Here is a 7,403-nt window from a genome sequence, read left to right on the forward strand (position 1 = left end):
TTCTGCATTAGCTCCAACATCATCGCTTGGATGATGTTATTTTAAGGCATAAAAGGGCATTAAAGTGAACACAACAATGAAAGTAACCTACTGGCAACAGTGATCATTAAAATTGCTCATAAAGTTCCAATGCACATGCACAATGGAGTAGACCTATAGGCATCCTGTGAGCAGGTGAAGTAGTGCTGGGATGTGGCAGTGGATTTGGTGCTGTGGCCCGTGTGCTTCATTTGCCAGATTCAGACTTTTGCAATTTTTACTTTTTAATAAAAACATTCTGTGGAGTTTGCACAAATGTGGGTAAGGAGACATTATTTAATATCTCAATATGATACCACATTTCAAATGTGCACAATTTACGAGTCTGTTTCTATCTCATTTGTTTGTTTATTTTGTTCTTAGATTCCACATACAAGTGAAATATGATGGTATTTTTCTTTCTCTGTCAAAAAACTTTGCATAATTTACACTCACATAGAATGTGACTATGATGTGTGTGGTACCTAGCCTTAGACACGCCCCAGAAACCTTTAGCTTGTGTATCCAAGTGGGTACTGGGCGGTTAGAAAGCTTAGCAGGTGATTTTTCTTTCTTTCTTTTTAAATATGTTTTTATTGATTTCAGAGAGGAAGGGAGAGGGAGAGATAGAAACATCAATGACGAGAGAGTCATTGATCAGCTGCCTCCTGCACGCCCCCTACTGGGGATCGAGCCCGAAACCCGGGCCTGTGCCCTGACGGGAACCAAACCGTGACCTCCTGGTTCTAGGCGGATGCTCCCCACTGAGCCACGCAGGCCGGGCAGCAGATGATTTGTCACGAGCCAAACTGGAGGTTCATAAATCTTACTGACCAATATGCTTGTGGGGCTGCCGCTGACACGTCCATAGGATAGATTTTTGATTTCCTGTCATTTTTGAATAAAACAAATAGCCCTGACATGTGTTTGTTCTTGCCGCTGGCGGTTGGGAGACGGGGCATGGTGAGGTTCGATAACATAGCGGAGTTCTTTCACACCGAATGATTAAGACCTCTGTTCCAACTATATCTTTGAACCAGCTCCTTTAGGTAGTTGGACTTAATAAAACGAGGTGCTTGCTTTGTTCCAAGATCATTAGGAGGCAGAAATGCAATTTCTTCAAGAATTACCCATAGTAATAGAACTCAAGTGACTCTTAAGAGTTGCTTCAGAAAAGAGGGCAGATAAGTATTGATTGGTGGGACATGTTTATGGGGTGATAAAGCCTGTTTGCTTTCTCTTGCAGGGGAGCTGTGTTGTGTCTGCTCGTATTCGAGAATCACTTCTCGGACACAACACATCCAAGACACAGTTTTCGAAATGCAGGTATAAGGATGCAGTGTCGTCAGCTTAAAGAAGAGGACACCTCCCTGCCAGGACTTGAAATGACACACCCCTGGGAGCCAGCTTTACACAGTGGCACTTGTGGAGATGAGTCCTTCCAGCTGGATTTTTATGGCACAGACTCTACAATTTTATAAATAAGGGAAAACTCATAGAAGGTGATGTCACTCTTTTTCAGGATGTCCTGCTGATTGCCTGGTGATGGTGTCAGGCGGCCAAGGACAGACCTGGATGCTGGTGCTTGTGCCTTTATGTCATCTGCATCATTGCTCATAGGACTCATGAGAGGATTCTGGGAAAAATAAATGAATCGAACCTGATACCTGATTCACAGGTGGCCTGGAACAGACAGGCATGTACCAGACCTGAGCCAAAGTGAAGCCATGCTTATAGTTATGATGAAGATTCTCAGAAATCAGGAGCATTTGATTTAGACCCATAAGAACCACATAACTGCCATCATTATAGCTTTTAATGTGTAACTTGTGAGCTGTGGTTTGGTCCGCTGAAAAAACATTGGATGGAGAGTGGGAAGGTTATGTGTGTATAATCTTGGCTCTTACTATCTCATTCGGAGATGTGGAGCAGATCCTAACCTCTCTGTTTTCACTGGGCAAGTGGGGATAATCAGAACAGATCTTACTACCTGTGGCTTGTGATGATTAAACAAAGTGTTTAGCGTGAGAAGCACAGGCTTCTGAGTCGCACAGACAGACCTTGGATTGAGTTCATGCACTACCACCCACTAGCTCACTAGAACATAATTTTAAAGCTTTATGAAGCTCAATTTTTTAAAATTTGAAGAACGGGGTGACGGAATTAACTTTGTGAGGTTGTTGGACCAATTTCAGATCTTATATATATGCAGTGCCTCGTGTTCCCGGTACATAGTAGAAGTCCATTAAGTAGGAGCCATTCTTATGTGAAACCATTCTGAAAATGTGCTTTTCAGATGTAATGTAAAGTAGTAGTATTACTGTTTGAAAATCAGATGACAGTAGTTTGCTTTTCCCGTGATTGGAAGCCAAACTATAAATGCATACTACCCAACAGAAAGCTTGAAGAGGCAAAAATTTGGACTCCATCTAAAGGTAAAAATTGGACCATTAATGGAAAGTCTTGGGGAAATTGTTTTTTTCTTTAAATATTTGAAATATTTTTTTGTGCTACCTGAGTTTTGTTACTTGGGATAATTTCTTCTCACTTCTTTAGTGTTATGTTTGCTAATTGTGTTGGAACAGGAGGGAGAATGAATGGTAGAAACCAGAATACGCTTTGACGTCCTTTCCTAGTTTGTCAGTGCCATTTTGTAAGCTTTTGGAATAATTGCCCACTTCCAAAAATAAGAGGTGATGTGAATTATCATAGAGGTGAGAGGCAAGAAATTTGTATTTGGAGGCTGACATTGAAATAAGCTTACTACTTTGTACGCAACAGCTTGCATCCTCCGAAGGCAGGAGTTCTCAGCCTTGGCTGTCCGTTACGACCATCTGGGGAGCTTTGTGCAGTCCTGATGCCCCGGTTACATCCCAGACCAATAAATCAGGATCTCTGGGCGGAACCCAAGCATCAGTATCTTTTAAAGCCCCCTAGGTGATTCCAATGAGCAGCTAAGGAGGAGAGCAGGACAGTGAATTCTAGGTGATGTGCAGACATCTGATTTCTTTCTTAACACCCCTGAGGTAGGAAAGGATCTTTGTGGTAAGAATTTTTGTTAGAAGTAGAAATAGGGAAGTACAGAGAGGCTGAATTTTTGCCTGAATTCCTTGAAGCTGGGGTGGCCGGTGCAGATGCCTGCAGGGGTCTGGCAGGTGAGCTGATGAGTGAAGCAGGCTGGCCGCCGCTGGGGAGCCCTGGGCGCATGTGCCTGGGGAAGGGAAGGCAGCAGCTGCCCGGCTCCAGCACCGTGTTACCATGTGGCTGGTTTTTCTACTTCTTCTAATTTCCAATTTTCCAAAAAAGGAAGGAAGGAAGGAAGGAAGGAAGGGAGGAAGGGAGGAAGGGAGGAAGGGAGGAAGGGAGGAAGGGAGGAAGGGGAGAGGGAAGGAAGGAAGGGAGGAAGGGAGGAAGGGAGGAAGGGAGGAAGGGGAGAGGGAAGGAAGGAAGGAAGGGAGGGAGGAAGGGAGGAAGGGAGGAAGGGGAGAGGGAAGGAAGGAAGGAAGGGAGGGAGGGAGGGAGGGAGGGAGGGAGGAAGGAAGGAAGGAAGGAAGGAAGGAAGGAAGGAAGGAAGGAAGGAAGGAAGGAAGGAAACCTCCTGATTTTTTACATGTTGGCGACAAATTCCGAATTGTTTAAAACATTGTGCTGGCCAAACAAAACATGTTTGCTAGTAGTTTCCAGCCTCTGCTTCAAGAGTGTCAAGGACCAGCCTAAACATCCCAGCCAATATGGAACAGATTTGCATTTCCCTCTTCTGGATGTAAGCTGCCTTCTGCCGCTCCTGTAAGACTGCTTTTAGATGTATTTCCTCCCGTTTCCCTATAATCCTCTGGACTTGTATCAGACACTTTCCCTCACTCCCTTTTCCTCCTGCAGACACCCATGGCTACAGGCTTCACATCTATGGCTTAGAAATCTGAGGCTTTTAAAAAATTCCTTAGGGCTTGTTAGAGTTCATTTTTATGATATGTTAGAGACCTTTTCCTGGGATGAAACATTTAGAAGCCCACGTTCATCTTTATTCTGTAGTCTAGTATAAGAAATGTCAAAACCAGGGGTATGGCCTTATTGGCACATTAGGAACACGGGTGGGAAAGGGTTAATTCACAGCCGTGGTCAGTCTCCCCTTTCAAGGTAATGGTTCACTCCAGCCAGTCCCAGTCTTCCACTTGTACCAGAAATCCTGGGGCGTCCGGGCCCTCCCCCAGTGATTCGGATTCATGCCATTTTGGTAGGGACTCGGGATCTGCAATTTAAAACAAGTTCCCCAGGAGAGTGGGTGGTGCTGTTGCACAGACCATGTTTTGAGAATCACTGGTCTAGCAGAGGTGTTTTTGGCCTCTGCATCTTCGATCATTTAAAGAAGGTTTTGCAGATCGTTGGGCCCACCGGTCAATACAGTGGACCACTCAGGACACGAAACGAAGTTCTTACGCCGAGAAGCTGACTTAAGCTGTCTCTACGCGATTGAGGTGCTTTTACCATGAAGGGGCTTTTATGTTTTCAGTCATACGTGGATAAAAAAGCGGTGCTATATTTGTTTTATGTAGGTAGTGTGTGTGTGTGTAGAAAGATCTCATTTACCAGACATTGTGGGTGCACGGTACCGACAACGCGAGGTTATTCTTTAGAGTTGCACGTCTTTTGGGCTTTATTTCAGCCATTTTCATGGAACACTTTCTTGAGTCAGCGTAGCGTCCCTGGTTTTGCAAACCAGAATCTACCGAGATTAATGACATCTTTTCAGGGCCATTGCGTATGTTTTGAACTCTTTCTTTCAGGTCCTGTTCAGCTGTTGGAGCCCCTGCACTGAGTGGCCCTGAATGGCTCTGATGGGGGTTCCGTGGCAGTTGTGGTCAGTTTTCTCTCCCCTCGCTGTATTTGTCGCTTCTCTCCGCCAGTCCCCTGCCTGCCTCTCCGAATGTGCCTCTCCTGTGCCGAGAGCTGGGAAGCCATGGAACTGCAAGCTGTGTGTCGGGTCACAGCAGACGGGATCTGAGTGAGGCTTTGAGCGGCGTTTCCAGCAGTGAAATGAGTGGAAGTTAGTGCATTGACCTAGTGACGTTCCTTTAGTTACTCACCACCTTCCACCTCGCTTCCTGGTCAGGACAAGTGAGAGGTTGCTACAAGTGGTTCCTCTTCATTTGTAATCTGTTGTCTCCCCCAATCGTGTTAGTATTTTTATATGTACAGTTCCATGATGTGAAATTTAAGTAGATTAAAATTCAAATGAACATTTCTCAGGCCAAGTTTTTATGAAGGATTGTTTTTGATTCAGTGTTGTTGTGATTGGAGCTATAAATTAGTTGTCTGTGAAATTTGATCCTGTAGTCATTGTGAAATAAAGGTGTTACAACTCATATTTGTGCCTGAATTCTCATTTCTTGGGGTATCATCACATCACTCAGCAGAGCTGTGTTTCTCATTTGTTCTGATGACCCTGGTTCTTTTCAGTGGCCCCAGATAAGGGTATCATTCCAACCGTACGTTAGCTCCCCCCCTTCCCCTGAGGTGACAGATTAAAGTTTCTCCCAGAAGTAAGTGGATGTCGCTCTTATTGGGTCACTCAAGGGGACCATGTGCTAATGGAGCAAAGGACTGGGGTCTGCAGAGGGTGAAGGACAGAAGCACAGCGCAGACACACAGCAGCATGGAGTCAGGTGGTCCCAAAGAGGGAGGGACGGAGCGGCCGCCTGTGGGCCTGTGAGGCTCAGCTGTACTTTCTGTACTTTGTCTCCATGAGATTTGTCTTTTTCCTGCCATTTGTCTCCTTTTCACTTGACTGTCTTTGGGTTTCTGTGCCTTGTCTCCAGAAAGCCTTGTCCAAGCCGTACAGATACCTTTCTTTTGTTAGAGCCTGGGTGCCTTTTGGGGTAGAGTCCTCAGTTTAACCAGCACTGTTGAGCACCTACTGTGTGTCTGCATCCAGTGGGTTTCCAGAAGCACTGCACCATCATTATACTGACAGATGGCAGTAGTAGGCACCGATTGATGGTAAGACCAGGCTCTCTGACCTCTTGGTAAAGCAGACGATGATTGCTCATTTAATGGATGCAGGAAAGTCAGTACAGGGTGCACAGTGGGGAGAGCAGTGCAAAGATGCGTAGCTCGGTGGCCCCGGGGCCTCGCCAGCACGTTGCATAGTTGCGGATGACAACGTCTGAATAGGGAGGCGCACATCAGGCCTTTTGGAAGAGAACCAGTTCTCTTTAGGCCCTGCCTTACCTGCAGAAGGGTGGAGCCGGCCTGCAGGAGACCACCTCATCTGAGCCCCAGAGCAGCTCCGCAGTGCACGGTGCCTGCAGGTACAGGATATTCAGGCAGAAATGTCTTTTACTTTCAGACTGTCCTGGCTATTACAGCCTGGTCTCAGGACATCCCTGAACTCAGGGCTGCGGCACCAGCAGTGTTTCCCTGATGTCTTGGCCGGGCGTGCTAACCCTGCAAACCCCAGAACCTTAACAGAGGCCTTGGAGAGATTGAAGCAGGTAGAGGCAAACCCACTGCAGTGGGGATTCTGAATGGAAATTAACTTATCGAAACAATTTATAGAAATGTAAAATGATTTAAAATGTCAGATGCAATATTTCTTGCACACCTGACTGCCCGTTGGAACCTGCTGGGGATTCCAAGGGGAGCTCTAAAAAATACTGACGCCTGGGTCCCACCCCCAGAGATTCTCGGTTGCAGCCCTGGAATCAGGATTGCATATAGCTCCCTAGGGGATCTTGAAGCCATGAGCAGTGATTCCGACCAACTTCAGAAGTAATGTCTGTTGTCCCATCAGTGGTGACCCTTAAAAAGCTAGCTGGAGGCCAGAGTTTGCAATATGAGACCTCTCTGATGCTTTGCCTCTAGCCCTTCAGAAAAATATTCACTGTCCAAGAAAAAATGTGCTCCAGTGTCTCTTCAATGCTAATAGAGGAAAATAGATGCTAAAAGTCCCCCATGGTAGGCAGCCCACTTTATGATTAAAAGTTTGAATTGTGTTTATTGGAACAGAATTCCATGCAGAAAAAGGATCCCATAGTAACTTGAGACCCTTGCTTGTCTCGAAGGGTCAACCCTGAGTCACTGCACTGCTGGACCTTAAGATGTAGGTCTCTGAGCCCCGGACAGGCGTGCTGTGCAGGAGGAGACAGAGAGAAAATAGCAGCCCCCATCCTGTTAAATTAAACTCCATGGAGCTATTCTCCAGCATTGTCGGAGAAGATTAGAGCCATTCCGTGCCTGCCATCTGTTTAGGCTGCTGCTGAAATCATTAATTCTCTGTGTTGGTGCCAGGATGAACTTTGAGATCCGACGACAAATGAGAAAATGCTAACCAACTACCCAGTTGTATGTTTTAGTTTTCCCATTTCGGGTTTCGGTGTCTCTCTCAA

At 45.9% G+C, this 7,403-nt stretch overlaps 1 protein-coding gene across 2 annotated transcripts in view; it reads left to right on the top strand.

Annotated features, from left to right (window-relative positions):
* Nucleotides 1–5,381, top strand: part of PRELID2 (PRELI domain containing 2) — a 66,161-nt gene extending 60,780 nt beyond the window's left edge. Inside the window, exons 7-8 of one of the 2 annotated variants that reach the window (XR_013998801.1) lie at nucleotides 1,265–2,453; nucleotides 4,803–5,381. The gene's annotated coding sequence lies outside the window, so the exon portion shown is untranslated. Of the gene's footprint in view, nucleotides 1–1,264; nucleotides 3,366–4,802 lie in introns of those variants that run through there. The other variant, XM_081137328.1, reaches the window with a different exon arrangement.
* Nucleotides 5,382–7,403: the final 2,022 nt, after the last annotated feature.

The sequence above is a fragment of the Miniopterus schreibersii genome, assembly GCF_964146895.1.
Source record: "Miniopterus schreibersii genome assembly, chromosome: 4".
NCBI classification, from domain to species: Eukaryota; Metazoa; Chordata; class Mammalia; order Chiroptera; family Miniopteridae; genus Miniopterus; species Miniopterus schreibersii.